Raw genomic sequence first — 25,022 nt, forward strand, 5'->3', positions numbered from 1 at the left:
AATAAGAGAAATTATCATGATACAATTTTACAAAGGTAAAAGAGGCAAGATATTTTTCAATATATAAAGTTCATGAGAAATCTAAGAAGACGTTGATTCTCGTTATTGAATAATAATAAAAGGGAAGCGTCATTATATCCTGACCATGTTCACTTGGTACTTCACTGAAAATATGAGTCATAACTATGCATTTATCACTCAGGATAGGATAAGTTTCTTCCAAAGCCTAACTATATTCAGATATTGAAGGGTAACAACTAAAAAGAGCAATATAATAAGCAATAAAGTTTAAAGATATGTCAAATGGTACATAATAAAAGGATTAATTCCCTCCCTATCTCACATACATTTTAGCTCCATAGATGCTAATTTGCTCTCAAATTATATTTTCCTCCAAATGAAATCCATTATCTCCATTAGTCCTAGACCTAGTTTATTGGACAAGATAGTCCAATGATAAAAGGATCAAGGTCAATTTTATAGATTTTTAATTGGATAGAGCTTTATTGGATAGGGTCATTAATAAACAGGGTCATTATTGGATCAAGAAAGATACCCAATAATTTTGAAAAATAAAAATGTGCTTTGTTAAAAAAAAATTACGTGTACTAATTTGTATTCATTTATAATGCCTGAAAGTAAGCGAAGATATCAAAGGGAATCTGATTCTATTTGTACTCATTGTGTTATTTATTTTTCTTGTTCGTTTACCGACACACCGAATATTGTCCTACTATCGGGGCGTCACCCATTTGGCCCGACCCGTTATCGATCTGCTATAAAGTGACTCTCCAACCCTGACCCGACCCGCCCAATAACCAGGTCTAATTAGTCTTACCTATAACAATCAACAACTTATAATCACATTCTTGTATTTAAACCATATTGATTAATTTATTGTTTTATACTTTTAAATCGCTTTCTTAAAATACGTGCAAGCTAAGATGATTCGCGAAAGAGAAACATTGAAAGTGGGGATGTAGACTTAGCATCTCCTTGATCACTAATTTTAGGTAGTTCATGTTCTTTAAATCCTCCTCGCTTACTCGATCATATTTTGCCTTCGATACTTCCTCTTACTCGTCTTGTGCTGCCATAACTCGAGGATGACTTAATAGCTCGGCCATTGCCCATTCTAGCAGCATGCTCGTGAGCGCCACACGAGGGCGTTTGCGGCTTAGATGGAGGAGCTTATCACGTGCGGACAGTTTCCTAGGCGCTATGGCACAGCGTGTCCCATATGAGGCAACTCCCATGTCTGGTTGGTCCGATACTCATGCATATGTGTTGGTGAAGGTTAATTTCATTGCGTGTCTTATTCCTTGTTTTCAAGCTTGTTGCGGATATGGGGTAGGCTGGCCTATATCTAAGCCTCGGAGATTCAGGCGCCGCACGGGCGATCTGCGCTGACGCGTGACAACCCGCTTATATGAATTGAACAAATGAAAACTATGAAGCAGCTGTAAACTAAAAAGAAATAAAACAAACGTGTGCATTTCAGCTACGTACCTTCAGCAGCTTTAATTATCTGCTTCTTGTTCTGATGCTTGTTCATTAGCAACTCCTTCAACTTCAACAACACCATTTTATATTCCTGCAAAAATACAACAATGTTGATAATTAAATAAAAAACTATTAAAATTGCAGGGTTACAAGAGATAGTTCCCGTAAAATAAGTCCACTCCTTCAGTGTCGGAACTTGGAAAATGTGAAAACTCAGAATGAGTATCCCTGCCAATTAACAAGCAAAACTTATACAACAAATGGAATAATCATTTTTTAGCGGTTTCTTCTTTTGTTTACAACACTATGAATGGAAACGATGTCTTCCAGAATTCCATTATCTCCCTTTCTAGCTACTTCATTTCTTTCTTCCCTTTATGCAGGCCCAATCTTCCATTTCAGAGACTGAAATGTCTTCCAAATACTGTGAATATCGGTCTACGACATATAAAACCACCACCAATAACAGTAACTCAGAATATATACCTTTTCAGTTTCTTACCACTGTCTAGTTGTAGTTAAAAACAGCGTCACATGAATATAAAAGTACTAAAAATTAGTGTGTTTTGTATTCTCAATTTCTCTCCATAATATCTTAACTTTCCTGCAAGTCTTTTTAGACTTGATCCACACTGGGTCAACATTATTGTTTTTGTGCAATATAGTTGGTCACATCAAAAGTGCAAATATATGGAAACTAAATCTATGTTCTTCGGAGTAAGTTTGTGTTCAGGAATCAGGATATAATAAATTTGATGGAAGTCAACTACCTGGCCATGTAATACACCAGAGAGGCCAACTGTTGCTCCTACTTTAGCACATGAAACAATTTCATCCACCAAAGACAAAAGCAGATTTAATAAAATGTTCGCAATGACTGTCGTATTTGACAAGGGAAGGCTTGCCCCCTATACACCCTTGTGGTGGGACCCTTCCCCGGACCCTCGCCTAACGGGGACGCCAATGTGCACCGGGCTGCCCCTTAATGACTGTCGTATTGTAGGGAATAATTTCAAGCCTTTAAAAATCCCACTAGCTTGAACCCCACTGTGATCATACACTAAAGTACGGTGGCGTCCAAAAGGGAAGAAGATAGAGTAAAAGAGTCGCCAACAAGTTTTTTAGGAACTTGTAAACCGTTCACGAGGTGAAGGTTACACCCCTTAACGATCCAAGAGATCATCAACTCCATAAGGTCATGAACCAAATAAGGGTCCGGGGATGATCGTACAAATCCAACCTAAAAGAGATTGAACCTGCCCTAATAATAGACCTCTACTTTATTCTGCTCGTATTCATGTGCGCTTTCTGATTAATATACAATCAATAGGATTAACCCTAAACCTATTTAATCTATGTTGGTTGAATTTAATGCACAAATAAATCTATTATTGGCGATCACTTGAATTATAATCACAATTAACCTAACAAGATTATTAATTATCTTATTAAGCGTGTTTGCAAATACCAATTCCCTTTAAACATGCAATACAAGGTGATCAAGCAATAACAAATAAAATAATATGCATATCAAGCAACATAATAAATAATCAACATCATTAATAACAATAATATCAATCATAATCAATAATCATAAATATTAAGGAGTATAGGAAGCATCATACTTTTAATCATACTTAATATTAAAGATACCCTAGACATGATACTAGGAATCAAAATAACAATCTAAACATGATTTCTACATCATAAAATTAATTAATCAATTAAAGTACTTACTTGGATGCCTCGTACCTCATTCTAATAACAAAATACACACGTTAGTAACTTCAAGGAAAATAATAATCAAAGCAATTAAATTAAATAATTGAAAGAGAGATTTGGGACCAAACCCTCAGAAATTAAAACCTTTCACGTCTAGGGCGAAGGGAAACTTCGAATATGGCTAGGTGTTTCTAGATCTTGTGAATGCGGAATTTTGTATTAAGAAGCAAGAAAGAGTGGAAATAATGAATGAAAGTTGATGAAAATTGATGAATGAATGATGTAGATGATGAATGAAGAGAATTAATGAATGTTAATTGATGAATAATTTTGTGAATGAAGAGAGTTGATTATTGGTAATTGATGAATAATGAAGATAGTTGATTAAGTCTTAAGAATAAGGAGAATTGGTGAATGTTGAAGATAGTTGGTGAATGAAAACGGAGTTTTTGATACGATATTTATAGATAAAATCATCCAAAAAAGATAATTTATCAAAACAGAATCTGAAGACCACAAAAACACATTGGCGCCAGCCCTGGCTCATTGGCGCCAGGACCAATGGCTAGCGTCAGGCGCCAATGGCTGGCGTCTGGCGCCAATCCTGATTCCAGGCGCCAAGGCCTGGGGTTGGACGCCAAATTGGATTTCAACGCATTTTCGAAAATCTGATAAATTTCCCATACTGGAAGATAAAATAATATAATTTCAGTCGAAAATGCTATTTGATCTTGATTAAAACTCTGAATAATCCTAATTGAATTAAGAATGATAAGACCTTCTAGAATGTTCTAGAAGACTAAAACCATTCCTAATTGCATTAGGAATGATAAATCATATTAGGCCCTCCCCTAGATCATTGGGCCGTACATAAAGCTCAAACCGGGCCCAGTTTAGTAAATTGGCCATAAATTCCTCAATATTCATCGGAATTGGGCTTATAATATATCGTTGGAAAGTTCTTTGCAAGCCCCATCCAACTACACCACTATTGGACCCATATCATGGACCAAACAAACTGGATTGGCTGTTTTCTTAAAGTAAAGTTTTCAAAAACAGGAAGAAGTGAAAAGAAAAGAAATAAAACTTTCCGCAACACTAGACCTTTCCACATTTTCGTTTCATTCGATTATGATTTGACGTGAAAGGTACTCATCACTGGGTTTGGTTTTGGGGAGACACAAATGGGTGTCTACAGAAGCCCGCACTTTGACTGAGTTTGGAGAAACGCCAGTTTCGAAAACGAAAGTCAAAGTAGCGATAGGGACTGAGAATGATTCAGAACGTTCTGCGATCCTAAATCAATCTTGTAACGCCGATACCTGCAAAACTAGAATTAGTTAAAACAGATAAAAGAGTTAAGAAACGCGTATCTTGCACCGTCGAGCACACGTCTCTGAAAGTAACTGATTGCTGTTGTTGGTGTTGTTTTGACGACCTCCTGCAAGTTAGAGAATGCCATCCCGCTTGAAAACTGCTACGACTTGTAACTGCTTCCAGATTAGAAGATTGCTTCGCCTGAAACTATCCTCTCCGCTGTGATAATATTCCACGTCCAAGGGAATATCATCGAAAATTATTTCTCTCGAAACAATCTCCATCCACATTATGATCATCTTCCATGCCTAAGGGAATATGATCGAAGACAACTTCGCCCGAAATTACCTTCAGTTGCTTGTGACAACTTTCCACAATCTAGGGAACACCACCTTGCCTTTTCGATGTTCACTCGTCTCTGAACAAAGAGCTTCTTTTTGATATGTTCACGCGTCTCTGAACAAAAGAGCTTGATAATAGGATGCCCACGCGTCTCTGGAGCAAAAGAGCTTTTGAATGAAATGTCCACGCGTCTCTGAACAAAAGAGCTTTGATGATATACCCACGCGTCTCTGAAGCAAAAGAGCTTTTGAATGAAATGTCCACGCGTCTCAAAAGAGCTTGAATGAAATGTTCACGCGTCTCTGAACAATAGAGCTTTGATGATATGCCCACGCGTCTCTGGAGCAAAAGAGCTTTTGATGGAAATGTTCACGCGTCTCTGAAAAATAGAGCTTCGGTGCTTGAATGTTTGTTGCGATAATGTTCTGAAGAAAAATTTCCGAAGACCAACGTTTGTCGATCTCTAAAGCTCGCCTGAATTTTACTCCGCTAAAACCAGTATGTCGGTGTTTCCGTGATTAGGCGCTTTAAGCTAAGTGAGACGATCTTTCATCAGGTCGATCACTTATTGCAATTGTAATCAAACTGACTACTTAATCATGTCAAATTTCTTATAGGGGCTAACTAGCGTACCAAGGAACCCAAAATTGCTGTATGAAGTCGAAATCCCCTTTCTGAGAGGCTTCGAGCTCTGTTGTTGTTGAGATATTTCTGGCGCCAAGAATTGATTCTGTCGCCGAACGCTGTGATAGGGTCTTCCCTGTTCTGCTACACCTGTATTTATTTTTGACTATAGACCTTTGGCAATTTCTTTAATTATCTTAGGGTTGACCTAAGGCTTAATTATATTAGGGTTGACCTAAGGTTTAATGTTGCTTGACTCATTGACTTGACACGACTCAAGGTATAAACTGGACTCGATATGTTTGACTGACTCGAGGTTGACTCGACTCGAAGTGTAATGACACATGTGTTAGACTCATGACCCGTGTGTGCATAGTGTTGATTATGCGACTCGAAAAATGCAAAAAATTTCCGTCATTTTTGTGGAGGGTACCGACTTTCTCCCGAAAAAGAAAGACGTGAAAAAGAAGAAGCGAAGTTTTGAAGATGCATGTTGAATGAGGAGCTTAGTCAAATGTTGTTTGATACTATCTCTCAAGGTGCAAGGATTAATCCATCCTAGGCTATCTCAACTGTTGACTCAATGATGAAAGTATTTGGGTAACTTAGGCACGAAGGCTAAGTACTTCATACTTCTATGTAATGACAATTATGATTAAGGAGTGATGTGACAAGGCATGCTTCATCGTTATGTTAAGATTTCATGACAAAGGGTTCCTAAGGGAAGTATATTTGGTCATGTATCTGTGCAGTGTGTGATAGTGACACTAAAGCTAGGCCACAAAAGCTAAGTGTGTGGAAAAACATATTGTTAGAAGAGCCAAATAATGGTGACTCTTAGGCTAGGTAAGCTAATGATGTATAGACCAAGCCCCCAAGTCTAGCTCTAAGTGAAAAGGGATCAGCATTGGAGATTCCTTGATATGATCATGGTGCAAGTGTGTGAATGTGAATATGAATGCATGTTTATTACGGCCGCACCTCGATGTGAAGTTGCCTACGTATCAGTTAGGAAGCAGGCCGAACGTAGCTCTAACCGAACCTCGCACAAGTGTGTATACCTCAAAAAAGGTCTTTTTAAGGGTTGTAACGTGGTTAGGCTAAAGGTTTGAAGAAGAAGGGGATAAAGGCTCAAGACCCTAGATAAGCCCCCAAGGTGTGCAACCTTGCTTTCGAATCTTTATATTTTTATGCTTGAGTTTCTACTCTTTTTTAGCTCTCTTTTGTTTTAGCATTTATTTTATTTTTATAAGTGCGGACAATCCCGATCATGCGGTCTATCACTCACTTGGCATTCATGTTTCTCAGGAACGGTACCGAGCACTCGATAAGAGACGCAATCTGAGACATGTTCATACCGAAGATACTTTCATATCAAAGACATTGGAACACTTACCCTTTTGTACACTTGTTTTCGTTTTTTATTATTGCTTATTTTTTGCTATTGCTTTCTTTTGAATTTGCTCAAGCTTTCTTTAGAATTGCATAAGTTGCACGCCATCCCATCCCAAGGTTAGATAGATGTAGGTTGAAAAAAAAAGGTCTATCGTTAGACGAGGCTCAAAGTGGTTTATGAAGAAAGGATTGCATATTTGAAAGGCGAAAGGAGATATGATATGGCTATAAGGGGTTCCTCAAATCATTGGTATACCTTGTGCTTAATTCGACATGGTTTTGAATGCAATGTAATGAAATGATCATGTGCAAGGAAATAGATGCTCATTTTATTAGAAGAAAATAAAGAATCTACAAAGTTAATCTAAGGAAATGAAAAAGGTGCCTATGCTAGACTTATTGGGGAAAGAAAAGATGAAAAAGAAATAGAAAAAGAGGCCATGAAATCTTGTCGTTGCAGCTCGCCTCTTGTCTTGTGTCATTCGCTTCATCATCGCCCAGTCTTCTCGCTAGCTAGAGGAAATGGGACCTTGTTTGTTTCTATGAGGTCTTGAATGAGATTTTGAAACTTGTAGCATTCATCAGTGGTATGACCGTTTCCTCGATGGTACTTGCAATAGGAATTTGGATTCCATCTCGAAGATCAATTTTCTAGTGTTGGATCCTCAGTAGGGCCAATAGGTTTGATTAATCCTCGATCATAGAGACGATCGAAAGCAGCATCGTAGGTCATTCCAATGGGCGTGAACACTCGCCTGGGTTTCCTTTTTGATCCTTGATTGTGGAGACAATCGAAAGCTTCATTGAAAGTCATTCTTATAGGTGTGTATTCTTCAATGGTCCGTTTTGCTTGTGGTTTAGGAGCATTGAGTCCTTCATTAAACCCTTGGCGAGAATTTTGTTCGATGGCCATCACCCGATTTGCTAATCCTTCTACCACATTCAAGACCATGGCAATGACATCTTGCAGTTTTTGAATTTCCTCTTTTAGGCTTGACGAGTCTTCTAAGAAAAGACTTTCATCCTCCTCAATTATGGCCACTTCATCGAGAGAGTTCATATAAGCTGTCTCGATCATAGGCTCTCCTACAGGTGTGATAAGAAGTGATGGATCAAAGGATGCTTGGTCATCTTCGATGGCTAGAATCTCGGAAGTTTCATTGTCATCGATCAGATCTTGAATAGCTTCTTTGAGTTTCCAACACTCTTCAGTGTTGTGACCCTTTCCTTGATGATATTTACAGTGCTTATTAGGGTCCCACTTAGGTGGCCTAGCTTCTGGAACCGGATCTTTGATGGGCCCTATGGGCATGACTAGTCCTTTGTGATGTAGCTTCTCGAAAACCGTTTCATAACTTATACCAAGTGGAGTGAACACCCTTTTTGATCTTTGGATTCGTGGTTTAGAGATGTTTGTAGCATGTACCTCATTAGAGGAAGAAGAAGGATGGTCGCTCTTCTTTCCTCTTGCACTATTATCTTTCAGAAGGTCATCTTCAATGTCAATGCCTATATTATAAACAACTTTGAAAGTATTCAAGTTGTGTTGGTACTTTAAGTGCTTTGAATACTTCCCTTGGAGATTCTTGATAAACATCCTCACAGATTATTTTTCGGTAGGAGCCTTGACCATATTAGCAGAAGCTTCCCTCCATTTTTTGAAGAAGGAAGTGAACCCTTCGTTTTCCTTTTGTTTTAACATCTCAAGTTGTCTGTGGTTTGTCTCGTCTTGGATGTTGCACTTATATCTATCTATGAAAGCGTTTGTTATCGACTCCCAAGAAGAGGTTTTTTCTTTGTCAAGGAAGAAAAACCATTGTTGACAAACGGTTCCGAGAGATAGTGGGAACAGAGAGGGGAAAATCTTCTTATCGATACCCTTAATGCTCATTATAGTTTCAAAAGCTCTTAGATGGAAGTAAGGGTTATCTGTTGCCTTGAAATTAGGGATGCCAGTGGCGTTGAACTTATGCGGAAGAAGTAATTTATCCAGCGAGACCCCTTGCGAGCTCATGCCCTAAAATTTATAGTCACTAGATAACTTGCTCAGACTCTCTTGCATGAGGTCCATCTGTTGTTGCTTCACGGGATCATCAACCTTAAGTGTGAGGAGCTTCAGTGTTTCAGTCATGGTAACCAATTGGTTCCTGAGCTCATTGACTTCTTCTTGAGTTGCCATTATCTTTTTAGCCTTCCTCTTTTCACGAATCGGTTTCTTGAATAAAGAGGTTGTCCTTGATTAATCGCCTTCTCTCCTTGACCAAGTACTGTGGAAAAGGAATTTGGGGATACTTATTGTAATTATTTGACTCAAACTTTATTCAACATGCAATGAATGGAGGAAGTGAAGAAAGATGGAAGAATGTGAAGAAATATTTAGATGGAGGGATATGAGGAATTAGGGATAGAATGTACCCCCCAACTCCAATGACGGAAAAGACCGACTTGTGCACGAACCTAAGACATGGTCATGGTGATGCATACTCGAAGTGTGTGCTAAGACTAGTGAGTGTAGGTGACATGTTGAGACTTTTTTCATGACCATGTGGCTAGACTATGTGACCAAGACTCGATTAATGACTTGACAAGGTGTTATTCACAGCGAAAATTAACCGAATTAATTAGCAAACTGGTTAATTAGACCCTAGGTGATGACTCGACAAATAATCCGAACTGTCGGCCAAGCGACAGGACTGGCGTCACAAAATGGTGCTTTTTAGTAAATGTCTGGCGCTACACACCATACAGTGGCGCTACAGCTCAGACTTTGGCGCCAATACTGGAGCCTTGTCTGGGACTGTTTTCGGTATTATTAGTCAACTGGGGTATGCCTAAAGTCATACTAGGTCAATTCTGATTAAGAAGAAACTTTATTGACTCAAATTAAATAATTAATTAATTAATTAGGCAAAGTTCTTTAAGTCATTAATTTTAATCTCAACACAAATCAACAAACGGTTAAGAAGAGCATAGGATATATATGCACAACAAATAATGCACAATTAGGCAAGTAGGCACAATATGATGCAATGAGTTCGCAACCTAACCATGGCTCTAGTTCTCTAAAGTTCGGGATATGGTTTAGTCAAATAGGGTCCATGGTTAATTGTCCAGATGCACCGCGTAGAAGCCTAACCATGAAGGGTTAACGCGTGTGGATAGAACACCGCGAGTTTTTAAAAGAAACTCACTTCCATGGTTTGGTGAATTCAACCTCTCATATGTACCCTTTGTTGCCAGGAGCGTTCAATCGGGTAGATAGAGCATGAATTCCCAGAGGGTTATGTCCATATGTAGAACACATATGGGTTTCAGAAAAGTGAGAAAAAATTCAATAAGGAAGCAGGATCGAGCAAACAATACGAAAAACCGGTCGAAATTAGAACGCATATTTCTGGCTCGGTATTGGGGGAAATTGGCGCCAGCAAACAGAGACTGGCGCCAACTTTTAACTGTAGCGCCTGGCGCCAATACTGGCGTCTGGCGCTACGGCTAAAAGTTTGGCGCCAAGCTCTGGTTCTGAAGCTACTTCCCACATGCCTCAGGAGCTTTCTGTGCTCAATAAAATCATCCAGTTTCGCGCGGTGTTATTTTAGTCCTAGTTGTGAAAGACATTTCTCAAATTTCCTACGTGTAAAATCCTATGTTTTTGACTCATTACGGATGGTCTTTCCAATGAGAACCTTTTTATGCATATGACAATAATGTTAATCAAAATTACGCACATGAAATACTTAGAACTTTTCGAGTCTCATCCACTCATTCTAAATCATTGCCGAAACAAATTCAGGAATTAAAAAAGAAATCATCCCCAATGGAGTCGCCAAAAACTGTAGGGAATAATTTCAAGCCTTTAAAAACCCCACTAGCTTGAACCCCACTGTGATCATACACTAAAGTACGGTGGCGTCCAAAAGGGAAGAAGATAGAGCAAAAGAGTCGCCAACAAGTTTTTTAGGAACTTGTAAACCGTTCACGAGGTGAAGGTTACACCCCTTAACGATCCAAGAGATCGTCAACTCCATAAGGTCATGAACCAAATAAGGGTCCAGGGATGATGGTACAAATCCAACCTAAAAGAGATTGAACCTGCCCTAATAATAGGCCTCTACTTTATTCTACTCGTATTCATGTGCGCTTTCTGATTAACATACAATCAATAGGATTAACCCTAAACCTGTTTAATCTATGTTGGTTGAATTTAATGCAAAAATAAATCTATTATTGGCGATCACTTGAATTATAATCACAATTAACCTAACAAGATTATTAATTATCTTATTAAGCGTGTTTGCAAATACCAATTCCCTTTAAACATGCAATAAAAGGTGATCAAGCAATAACAAATAAAATAATATGCATATCAAGCAACATAATAAATAATCAACATCATTAATAACAATAATATCAATCATAATCAATAATCATAAATATTAGGGAGTATAGGAAGCATCATACTTTTAATCATACTTAATATTAAAGATACCCTAGACATGATACTAGGAATCAAAATAACAATCTAAACATGATTTCTACATCATAAAATCAATTAATCAATTAAAGTACTTACTTGGATGCCTCGTACCTCTTTCTAATAACAAAATACACACGTTAATAACTTCAAGGAAAATAATAATCAAAGCAATTAAATTAAATAATTAAAAGAGAGATTTGGGACCAAACCCTCATAAATTAAAACCTTTCACGTCTAGGGCGAAGGCAACTTCGAATATGGCTAGGTGTTTCTAGATCTTGTGAATGCGGAATTTTGTATTAAAAAGCAAGAAAGAGTGGAAAGAATGAATGAAAGTTGATGAAAATTGATGAATGAATGATGTAGATGATGAATGAAGAGACTTAATGAATGGTAATTGATGAATAATTTTGTGAATGAAGAGAGTTGATTATTGGTAATTGATGAATAATGAAGATAGTTGATGAAGACTTAAGAATAAGGAGAATTGGTGAATGTTGAAGATAGTTGGTGAATGAAAACGGAGTTTTCGATACGATATTTATAGAGAAAATCATCCAAAAAAGATAATTTATCAAAACAGAATCTGAAGACCACAAAAACACATTGGCGCCAGCCTTGGCTCATTGGCGCCAGGACCAGTGGCTAGCGTCAAGCGCCAATGGCTGGCGTCTGGCGCCAATCCTGATTCCAGGCGCCAAGGCCTGGGGTTGGACGCCAAATTGGATTTCAACGCGTTTTCGAAAATCTGATAAATTTCCCGTACTGGAAGATAAAATAATATAATTTCAGTCGAAAATGCTATTTGATCTTGATTAAAACTCTGAAGAATCCTAATTGAATTAAGAATGATAAGACCTTCTAGAATGTTCTAGAAGACTAAAACCATTCCTAATTGCATTAGGAATGATAAATCATATTAGGCCCTCCCCTAGATCATTGGGCCGTACATAAAGCTCAAACCGGGCCCAGTTTAGTAAATTGGCCATAAATTCCTTAATATTCATCGGAATTGGGCTTATAATATATCGTTGGAAAGGTATTTGCAAGCCCCATCCAACTACACCACTATTGGACCCATATCATGGACCAACCAAACTGGATTGGCTGTTTTCTTAAAATAAAGTTTTCAAAAATAGGAAGAAGAGAAAAGAAAAGAAATAAAACTTTCCGCAACACTAGACCTTTCTACACTTTCGTTTCATTCGATTATGATTCGACGTGAAAGGTACTCATCACTGGGTTTGGTTTTGGGGAGACACAAATGGGTGTCTACACGTATTTATCTGTCTCTATGACATTTTGATCTGCAGCAAGCTCCATAGCATGCATATTTTCCTGCACTTTTTCTTCCAGACAAAAAGTATTGTCTTTTAAGGGTACTAAATACAGCATCAATTTCTGAGGTTCTATATTATTCAGTTCAGCAGTCTGATGTGTGGCTGTTATTGCTTGAGGATCAATATCAACCCCAACTGACAAAGTTGAACCCAACTTCATTTGACAAAATTTATGTTTATAAAACAAGAGCCATTATGATTTAACAAGATCACTAGATCAGTATAGTCATTCAGAAAAGGTAGGGCATACATTTCAATCATTTTGAGAAGGTATAAGGGCAGAACATCAAGGTTTCCCAACACTCTCTTCCCAAAAATATAATGTCAAGCTTGTCAATGAAATAAACTTATGAGTACAATTAGCATATGATAAGAGTCAAATGGAAGGAATCAATCGTTAGTTCCGCTTTCCATTCACTATTAAGTGTTTATACCTAGCCTTGTACTCAATATTCTTTCTTAATTGTGCAGATCCCTTTTTAGAAAAATTACCTAAAAATTGGCTAAAAAAAAACCTAAAAATTAAGAGCAAACTTTTGGAAATAAGGAGCTACAAAAAGTGGTTCAACTTCAAAAAACAGTTAGCAGTTCGTGTCAGCCAAAGGATTTAGATCCAAACAATCTGTTCTCACGAGAGTTCTAAGAAAAATTAAAAGGTTTTCCTCCACATGCCATGATGTACCATTAACCCCTCTTATGAGAAACAATAATCAACACGAGTGAACTGGATACACAGTGGAAAGAAACTTTAGTCCATCTTCACTAAAATGAAAAGGCCATATCTTACAGAATGGAGAGTCTAAAACTACACGGAAGATTCCAAATAATATTGTTTTAAAAATTTAAAAAAAGATATAAAGATTCCAAACAATATGGATTTCCTTTTATGTAGAGTGTACCTTCAAAGCTGCAATTGAGAGATTTCCAGACCCTGTGTCGTAGTCCAGGAAATGTTCACCTCCTGTTACAGTTTGATGTAGCAACAGAAAACACATCTTGGTTGTAGCATGCTCTCCAGTTCCAAAAGCTAAACCAGTATTTAAAATAATATTTTTCGCCTGTGCATCCTCCAGCAAGGCAGAAGATAATAAATGACATAAAAGAAATGATAAAAACTGAAAAAAAAAATACAACAATAAGTCAAACAAACTACATCATATTCTTTGAAAGAATCAGAAAACTAAGACACTGATGGTCATACAAGAGCAGTTTTCCACTCTGGCACAATCCAGAGGCCCTTACTTCCACTGGATCAAATGATTTCTGAAGAAAGTGTTAAAGATATACATTAGTAACTAAGACATTATAGGTTTTTATAAGAAGAATGGGGAAAAGGCTACATTAGTCAAATCCAGAGTGCAAATATACAGTCAAGTGAAAAAGTTTGGTGCAGTATGGTATATGCATTGACACCTTACAATCAGAAACACACTTGTTACAAAATAAAAGCATAATGATAGGAACAACATGACTCAAATGCAAAATATAAAAGCAGTAATAGCAAGTAGCGGATATTCAACCTGAGTTCGCTTTAGGAAATTTTAGATTTTAACACCAGACAAATCAATGAAAATTGATATTAACACCTCCCAAAAAAAAAATTATTTTAACACCACATAAAAAAATAAAAATTTGAAGTTACCACCAAAAACTTAAATCTGTTAACGGAACTGTTACTGGGTCCCACTCCAATGGATACTTTTTGAACATCTGTTTATAAATGCACGATTCTCTTCGATTTTCTTCTTTTCTTAGCAAATTTTGGATTAATTAGGTTGATTTTGGTTGCTTTTCATTCAAAAATACGATTTCATATCAAGAATTCTTGGTTTTGTTGGGGTCGAGGAACGATTTGCAGGTGGTAAAATCTCACTTTCTCTGTAATTTAATGGCGAATTGTGCTTGTTTGGTATATAATTAGGGTTAAAATTTCCTTATTTTAGTAATTTAGTCATGAATTATGGTGGATTTGGTGTTTCGATTATCATTGTTGCATCAAATTGCCAATTTCAAAAAATTAGGGTTTATATGGATATGAAATTGGGGGTTTTCTTGTTAGGACATTTTAATTGGAAGTTGGTGTTGGGACTTTTAATTCGTTTGTGTACAAAGCAGTAAATGTATAAATTATCCTCAATTGATGCAGATTATGTCTTCTTTGAGCTACTCTCCTTCAAAGGAGAGAAAGTGCTAGTGTGGAGTGCCAATGACCAGACTAACTAGCTGGACTAGGGAGAATCCAGGGAGGAAGTTCAGATCTTGCAAGTTTTTTGATCAAGTCACAGAAACAAGGGGCTGCAAGGTCTTCGAATGGGTTAACCAACCTGATGGGACAGATTGGCAAACAGGGGTCATCAACAACCTGTTGTTGGATAAGAAGCTGCTTAAGGGTGAAGTGAATGAGTTGAAGAGGGAAGTTGATGAAATCAGTGGGCAAAGGAGGTGCCTCCTTAATGAAGTTGACAATTTGAAGATGAGATGCAAGACTTTGAATGCTGAAAGAAAGAGAATGAACAGGGATTGTATGGCAGTGGAGAAGTCTTCAGTGAACTGTTTATGGGTGGGCATGGCTATCTATATTAGTTTGTCAATTGGGGTAGTTTTCCTAATGGTTAGGGGTGTTTAGTTCTAAGTTAGCAGAATTAGGTTGTTGAATTTGTATTTTGTGACTTGAAGTGTTGGGAGCTTTTGTGTAATGAACTATTTACTTACATGAATGAATTCCAACTATTTATGTGTTAGATGTGCATTTGATGCATTAAAGATAAGGGGTTGGGGAACTTTGTAATTTGAATACAAACTGCAAAATGGAGAATTTAACATAATTAATCAAAAGTACTTGCCAAAAGGTGTGTACTTCAACCTGTTTTAATGGCAGTTACAGCCATACAAAATATAGTAACTTCAAGTTTGTGATTGTTCAAATGTTAATGACAACCCATCAAAAACTGACATTAATGAAACAAAATATGACATTGTTTTCTAGCTAGCCCTTATTACATCACTGAGTGAGGTTTACAGCCCTGATTGTTTGCAGCTTGGACCTTGTTATCACACCTGTGTGTGTTGGTTGCTGCCCTGTTGTTGGTGCAGGCTGGCTGGAGGAAATCAGAAAATTTGTATTTGGTTCTTGAGCAGTGGTTGGTTCAGGTTGGCTTGAGGAAGCCTTTGACTGCTGTTTTGTCTTAGGCTGACTTGAGGATGGCTGACTTGTGCTTGGTTGACTTGAGCTCTGTTTTAGGATTGAAAAACTTAGTTAGCTTACAGATCATAGTTAATAAAGGTAAAGAAACACATGATACAACATTCATACCGTTTTTGTAGCTCTGGCTTCTTTCTTCTTCCTCTCCTCCACCACCCAAGGAGTATTGGAGGCTGGTCTGCCTGGTGGCCTTGGCACATCTGTTGCTGTTGTTGCTGGTGCAGCAGGCTTTTTGCAGGTCTTGGCATAGTGACCAAAACCAGCACATTTACTGCACTGTTTTTTCCTCTTTGCTGTCATTGGCTGTCCACTTGCAGTAAAAGATTCCCCTGGTTCAAGTTTCCTTTTTTTGCTCTTTGGTCTTCCAGGCTGTACCTTAAATGCAAGTGGCTGTGGCTCCCTCATCTTGACTCTCTCCCAGTGTTTGGGACTAGGCATGGGTTGGATAGGGGGTTCATAAGTTTTCCTGTATGAATCCATGGTGTTACAAGGGTCCACATATGCCTCCATGTCACCCCTAATGTCCATCATTCATGCATAAGCATGCACACATGGAATACCAGTCAGTTCCCAGTGATAACATGTACAACTTTCCTTCTCCAAATCCACACATTCTTGATCATCCATCAACTGCACCTCAAATTTTGACCCTCTTGATGGTTGTACAACACACTTCCTAGCAACAAATTCTATCCTAGCCAGGACATTCCTCACATAAGGAGTAAGGTTGCTTGTAATTGTTTTAGAATCTTCCCACTTTTCATTGTTCCTATTCATCACATACCTCCTCATCCATTCCATTTGGGTGACGATAGGCTTATCCCTGGCAGGCCTAATCACTGCATTGAAAGTCTCACACATGTTGTTTAACAATATGTTGGACTTGCAGTTAGATGAGAAGGCATGTCTTGACCAAGACTTGGTGGGGGTTTTGACTAAATAATCATATGCCTCTTGTGACAACTCTTTAATAGAGTCTATTGCAAATTTAAAGTTAAACTGACAACATGCAATAATGGAGCAAAATTCAGCACATGAACCAGTTTGAAAGCAAGATAGAAGTAGAAATTACTTTGCATACAATATATAACTTACCTCAGTGGTTGATCTGGCTGTTACCCAAAACAGTTCCTTGTATGTTGACCCAGTGAACTTGAGCTTGAAGTTTGCCCAAATGTGCCTCACACAAAACCTTTTTTCAGCTTTTGGCACAACATCATCCATTGCCTCCAGAAGACCCTACAATATTCATTCAATAAACATGTTGTTACTATATTAAATAAACAGAAGGTAAACTGGTATTGATTGAAATAAATGAAATGGCAAAAACATGAAAGTTTACCTTTTGCCTGTCTGACATTATTGTCAGCCCTGCTCCTTGGTCATGTGTGAACATTGCCATCAAAGACTCTAAAAACCAACCCCAACTGTCTTTATTTTCTCCTTCCACAGTTGCCCAAGCTAAAGGGAATAGGTTGTTGTTCCCATCCTTAGCTACTACCATTAGGATTTGTCCTGGATATGCACCCTTGAGGTGACAACCATCCACCCCAATCATTGGCGTACAGCCCTTAGCAAAGCCATCTCTCAAAGTCCTTAAGCACATGAACATTCTCAAAAATAGAGGGGGCTCAGGGCTTTCTATACCTTCCACAACCACATTGCACCTAGAGCCAGGATTGTACTTCATCACAGCCTTTCCATAATCCCAGACCCTAGCATACTGTTCCCTTGCTGAACCAAAAATGATTAGTTTTTCCCTACACCTTGCCATCCATGCTTTAAAGTAGGTCACCTCAATTCCCAAATCATTAAGAACCCTAGCCCTAATATCCTTAATTCTCCATGCAGAATTAGACCTAAACTCTTCTAGGTACCTATCTGCTATGTATTCAGCAGTAATCATCCTGTTCTTCTTCACTCTAAGACAAGTGTGTTTCAATTTACAACTTTTAATTTTCCAAGTTTCCTGACCCACTAGTTTTGATGCATAAACCTTGAAATGACACTTCACTCCCCCCACACATGTACATGCAGGCATTCTACAAGTATAAGTGTTGAATTGACAATCACATCTATACCTACATTGTACTGTAATCCTCCTACTGTCATTATGAAAAAAATAAAACTCATACCTCTCTTGTATGGCATGCAGTCTCAGTACCCTTCTCAAGATCCCAGCATTCTTGAATTTCTGCCTTAGCTGCAGCTGAATGGGCTTCTGGAAATCCACATCTTCATTGAACCAAGGAGCAGTATCCTCCTCTAAATCAGATCAACACAAGCTTCTTGAACTCTCAAAATCACAGTCATCAGCCTGTGGATTGACCCTTACTGTTCCTATATCCAGGTCATCTCTCAAATCTGACCTCTTGTCTTTAATATCACCCTGATCTATGCCACTCTCATTTAATTTCCTCAAACTCTTGTTAACCTTATCTAGGATCTCCTTAGACCCTTCAATGAACCATTCTTCATCCCCTTCATCAAATTCCTCTTCACCAGGTTCCCAATCTAAGTCCTCATCACTCAAATCTGAGCTAGAGTAGTCAGATTCATTGTTGCCACCAACATCATCCTCATCAAACACCAATGCTTTAGCCTTTGCTGAGGCTTTACCTTTCCCCTTACTCTTCTCTTTTAAACTACCAGACACTCCAATTTCTGCAAGCTTTCCCTTCCCTTTCTTTGTCACTAAATTATTCCTAAGTGGACTTTCCTTCCTTTCAGCTTCTGTCTTCTTAAACCTAGGGCTCCTCCTTACAGTAGAAGTACTTTGACCCTTTTTGCCTTTTGTACTCACCTCATCCTTTAGGGGGGGATTGGGTTGGGCCTGACTTTTGGGCTTTAAATTAGTTTGAGCTGTCACAAAGACTTCAACATACCCCTCTGCATTAATATTCTCCAAAAGGCCCCTCACTTCATCACTGTTCACCAGCTCTCTTCTACCAGTGTTAAAGGTTTTACCCTTCTGCCTATACCAACAGTTGAAATACACAGGCACCTCCATATCACCTTGCACAAATCCATGAAATGCAGCTGTCCTAATCTCCTGTACATCCAACTTAGACACTTGGACATTTCTTCTCCAATAACACCACCCCCCACACCAACAAAGCAACTGTCTATCTTTGCTAACTCTTTTAGGGACAAATGTACCCCCCACTCTTAGACAGATGTCCACCATATCTTCATTGTCACCCATTATCTACTCACCAATAACACAGATATAATAGTATTATTAAAAGCCGTATAATATTAACACATTGTTAAGCAACTGCACTACCTGATTATTTAACTACAAAGCATCCACTCCAACATGCATCAATAAACAAATCACACATATACACTCTTCTCTAAGTTCATTAACATAAAAATACATTAATTACTCTAACATGTCAACCAAGAACACCAATTAACCTAATTCAGAAAGTCAATTTCAAAAAATTCAATTTTTCTAGGGTTCTCTGTTTCAGTTCCAAAAATTAACCCTAATTAAGCATAAAATTGCAAAATTGACATCCATTATTCACAAGTAATACACGAATTTGCTGTAAAAAGGTAAAAAAGATACCTTCTTTGGAATCTTTCTCCTGTAATTGTCAGATTACCACCAAACTTTCGCCCTTTTTTGGAAGATGGATGACCAAATCCTCAAAGGCTATTCTTCTGCAATGTTGACAGCTCCCTTGTACTCTGCTATCCCCAACCACACAATTTCCCTAAATTGAATGCCCTAGATGAAGATATTTTTTTGAGTAGATGAAGATTCAGAGAGAATTCAATGAAAATGGTTGGAAGTAATCAATGAAGGAGGAAGAATCGTGTTACTGTGTGAGAAAATTGGAGGTAAAACTAAAACATGGGACCCACGTCACTTTTCCGTCACAGAAACCATTATCTGGTGGTAACTTCAAATTTTCATTTTTTTATGTGGTGTTAAAATAATTTTTTTTTTGGGAGGTGTTAATATCAATTTTCATTGATTTGTCTGGTGTTAAAATCTAAAATTTCCTTCGCTTTATCCAATCATAGGGATCATACTTTTAGAGTTCAAATGCTGGAATTTCTATGCCTATGGAATCAGCAGCGCATGATATGCATGAAGTCACATTTCCATGCCCAATAAATATTGAACACGTGTTGACCTGCATATAGAATAGATTTCTACCAGGTCTATAATTTTGATATTTGACATTAGTGAGTGACAGCAAAATGTATCACTCAATTAAAATTGGAATAACAGACAATGAACCAAGTCTATCTTCTAGGGGACAGTAATAGCACTGAATAGCTAACAAATGCATTGCACATCGTTCTAAAGATGGCTACGCACATGTTCATAGACTATCTCACATATGGAAACCTTCCATTGTCTGAATTCACCAACCACAAAGGTTTACGACAGCAAAACGATTCAAGAATGACAAAAGGCATGGGAAATTCATAGTATCATACATTCATACCCATCAGATAAACTGGGAGTTAGGCCCTGTTTCTTTCAACTTATAAGTCATTCCATTCAGTTCAGTTCAGAACTATTCTGTTCAGTTCAGATCAGTTCAGAACCATTTAATTCAGTTATTATGATCCATTCAGTTGAAAGAAACGGGGCCTTAATCTATAGTACCAACCCCTGGTTTTGACAACATTGAAAACATACTGGCATACTGCATCAGCATAATGCTAAATACTTCGGTTCTATCCTTCCAAATTGGTCATCATCACAATGAGACAATATTCCCCTTTTGAAAATTTTCTCTATTGGCAATAGGTATGGTTTATATAATGTTACTGTGCTGACTAAGCTATTCTTGAGCATTGAATCAGCTACATATGAGCTACATACTTAAGTGGACAGTGAACAAGAACATGAATTCAAAAGCATCCTCACTCATGACATTCTTTATCTTATCCAATAACTTGTATAAAACATCTGTTTATTTTGTTCCCAACTTTACCTGTTTTTTTTTTTTTGAAAGGTCCCATCTTTACCTTAATATTAAGAAAGTTTCTCTCTCTTTTGCCATAAATCTTCACAAGGATCATAATCTTCTGCATAAAGAAATTCAGTAAAATACATTAATGTCTCTATTATAATGAAGTCTAATAAGTTATAATCAAAATTAATAATAATATAATGACACCATTATAACTTTCCAAGAATAAACGTTAATAACATCATTATAAAGTAGTCTTCTATGGAGTATAGTTCTATAAAATCCAGTGATTGACATAGAGTGAACAATTTAAGAAACAAAAGTACAAGTGGGAAAGCATTCTGCCGTTTTCCATATTCTGCCATGTCTTTCTCTCGTTGCAACTTTCCTCACCAACAACTCAGTTGTCCCTCTTTCTCCTATATATCCTTATCAAATCAAATCAATATGAGAGCAAGAACTATTCACCAAAGAAGCCCAAATCACCTAATGAATCAATTATTGACCAGTAAGTCTAAACAGTTTATACTAAGTAATTTCCTCCTATTCAAGAAAACAATAAGATAAGACTACCTTCAATTATATATCATATACTTCTATAAAACGCAACAAATCAAACTTTTCCATGTCTTTATACTATTCAATCAAAAAATTGGATATTTCGAATATCCGAAAATCCAAAAAATCTGATCCGAAATATTCAAAAACTAAAAGATCGGATTGGCCAGATCGGATTCTTTTTAACATCCCTACAAATTTGTATGAGGTAAAAACATTATTTTCCAATGAAGAAGCTACACCACTCAACCTACCACCTCCCTTATAAACTATATGGCTGCTACTTTCTCTTGATATGCTAATAAAAAGCTAATTTGCAATCTCTCAAACAAAATTACATCGCAAACATATAATTATAAATACTAAAAACCTTCAAGGTCTACCGCCACAAGCAAATGATCACATGCAACACTATAAGGGAAACAATCAAAGTGTCACAACGAACAGAAAGATAATCAAAGAATTAAACATTATGTGAATCACACGCTCCAAAACTATGTTGACCTTGTCCATAGGTTCATCAATTTCATAAAGCCTGAATCTGAACAACCTGTAATTTATACACTAAAAATGGAGAAAGGGAATAGGACAAGAAATGGTTAATTAAGGAAAATTTCAGCTGAAAGGATAATAAAATTATATGTTTGTTGAATAATTGGAGAGATACTAGGATTGTTATTACCTGATCATATGAATGAAGACCAAATGCTGCACTCAATGACTTTAAGAATGTGCAGAACATTAGATCTAACTGCTTCAGATAGCAGCTCCTTGTTAAAAAATTCTAACAAATTCCTTTCTAGTCCAAGCACAACATGTATATTGCATCCTTGCTTTCAAAATTGGAATATATTATAAGTATCAACTTCTACACTACACAGGCAAGTGTCCCCACAAAAAGACAAATAACCACAAAGAGAGACCAATAAAAGTAACAAAAGAGTTCCAGATAAGAGGATTCTATTCTGATTAAAAAGCAGCATTAAGAAGCTAACAAACTATCATCTTATAGATAGGAGTTTTTCTAAAGCCACAGAGAGCATTTTCTCTATTGGCTAATGGCTATGACACAGCAATAAGATGTCACATAGCAACTAAACTAGACTTGTGAGCACATCCAATATGATTGTGTCAGGAGATGTTCACATTACCTTAACCCCTTCATATCAAGGGATAAGTACTCTTGTATTACTATATCTGAAATGCAGCTATGTATATTTGTATAATGATCTAAATGCTGCATTACTATTTCCCAATTGTTCTCATGAAACAGAATATCTAATGTAGCAAATACAATTCTGGCATGAAACACAAGAAAGATACAGATTTTCATCCCCTGCTCCAATTGTTTGCAGTCACACATTCGCTACTGCATACACACTACTCCTCAAGCATGACCTTACCCATATTCCACTATCTTCATTGTTGCTGACACCACTATACAGTATACATAACTGTCAATATCAATGAGGAAGTAACCTGACGTGAATTTTGTACTTTCAGAGCGAAGAAATTAGAAACACCTATTTCTGTGTTGCTACATGACTGGTTGTGTTCCTGCAGCCTAGACTATTGTAGATTGTAAGGATACAGTATACCATCTTTTTTAATGCACCAACGAACCAACTACGTCAGCTATGGGTGAAACAAGAAATTAATGTCTTGATATATGCTTGTTTGGCCATTCTTCATGTATGGTTAGAGGTCTTTCGTGCTTTGCTTTGAGAATATCCAGCAAAGGTTTTCTTCCAATATCTTTTAATCAAGTATTGCGTAGCTGCAAGCCTGCAACACACTCTGCTAACTTACAGACTTAAAGAGGACATCAAGTTCTATTCGCAGATTTTGAACGTTGTAGTAAAACAAACCTATCATTATAATGCACGATTCTGACCTACGATTGAGTTGCATCCACATATTTTACAAGTACACAATGCTACTAATTTGGACACAATATAGCAGATATTGACAATCTTGTACCTTACTAGATGTCCTCAACGCCATTACATCATAATAGTTCCGTTTCTTTAAGTTGTATATGTTTGGAATCTTTACACTGTTCACAATTTAAGAGAATCTTCTATAATTCGTCTAATATATAAGTAGATATACAGTCATATGAGGTATTGTTTAATACGTCTTGATGAGTACTATAAGAATATATAATTTTTACTAAACTGAAACTAAAGATATTTCGAGTTAAACATGTGCATTGGCATATGTGAAAAGTCAAAGCGGGTAGAACTTAGAGCAACGGAGGGAGTATTACATTTTCTTTTTCCTTTTTTTTTTCTTTTTTTTTTTGGAGGGGACATCATAATATTACCTCTTCTATTATTTCCAAATTCCAACATCTTCGGGCTGGAAAAAAACATATAAAAAAAAATCTCATAGGAAGTCATTCTAGCCAGCATGGATTCAAAAGAGGTACACTAGAAAGGAAGAAACATTTCAAATTAAATATTTATAAAAAAAAGCTTGAAATGGTGAGAATGTAAGAGATAAAACCACTAACCAAACCAAAAAAGCATTAAATCTTTGCAAGTTATATTAAACCATGAGGCTGTAATGTCAATTATAGTTTATGTTTAAGACTAAGAGAATTATAAGGTGTTCAAGAATTACTCCGTAGATTTTAAGACAAGGGTTTGCACATAGTCCCAAGAAAAAGATAGAAGTAGGGAAATAGAAAAGGCATTCATTGAAAGTTGAAGACAACTAAAAACTTCCATTAAGCTGAGAAAATATAAAGGAGAAAGGAAAGAGTTAAAGATTACATAAGAATATGAAAAGACAGAAGCTGAAAACATGCAGCACAAAATATTTTATATAGAAATCAAAGCATTGTAATTCTATGAAAATAAGCCTCCAGATAGCCTATCAGCACTGCTGTTTGTTACATACTTGATAACCTCACTTACCTGATGATCATTAATATGCATTTCAAGACAACTCCACAGAAGGTTACAAGATGTGAAAAGGACTTGCTTGCTCACAGCGTTCCTTTCATCTGTGAATTATTTTGATGACATGACAGGTACCTTCATCTGACTAAGGTCTCTTATGCAAGTCACGAAATATCCTGCAATGTGAAATTGTGAATGGTCCATCAATAATATACTTCCTCTGGTTATTTTAGTTGTGAAACCTCAACAAAATGTGAGGGCCATTTGATAAATGTGACATAACTAAAAAAAACGGAGGAAGTATTATAATTAACATCAAGCTGAAAAAGACAACTTTAGCAACCATATAAGAGAACAAGTGATTTTAATTCAACCAATATATGAGGCTTACAGTCACCAGCAAGCCCCAAATAGTGACTATCAATTGCGGACAGATTATTAAGATCCCAAACAACTACAAAATAAATTTCTACCTTAAAATCCATCCATTTGACATCTATCATAGTAGTACCATTTAGCAAATGCGCTGATCAAAATTAAAAATCACATCAATTTACAACCATTTTTTACTTGACAAAGCATTAGCAGCGAAAACACTATGATTTAATTGAAGATTTAAAGGAAACCAATTTTGTAAGTTCCCTTTTCTATCTATTTAATTTAGAAAGGAAGCTAATGGGTGTAAGACATGACTAATCT

At 36.9% G+C, this 25,022-nt stretch overlaps 1 pseudogene; it reads right to left on the reverse strand.

Annotated features, from left to right (window-relative positions):
* Nucleotides 1–1,861: 1,861 nt before the first annotated feature.
* On the reverse strand, nt 1,862–24,871 carry LOC110684716 (annotated as a pseudogene).
* Between the last annotated feature and the right edge of the window lie 151 nt (nt 24,872–25,022).

This window comes from Chenopodium quinoa, unplaced genomic scaffold (assembly GCF_001683475.1).
Source record: "Chenopodium quinoa cultivar QQ74 unplaced genomic scaffold, ASM168347v1, whole genome shotgun sequence".
Taxonomy (NCBI): domain Eukaryota; kingdom Viridiplantae; phylum Streptophyta; class Magnoliopsida; order Caryophyllales; family Amaranthaceae; genus Chenopodium; species Chenopodium quinoa.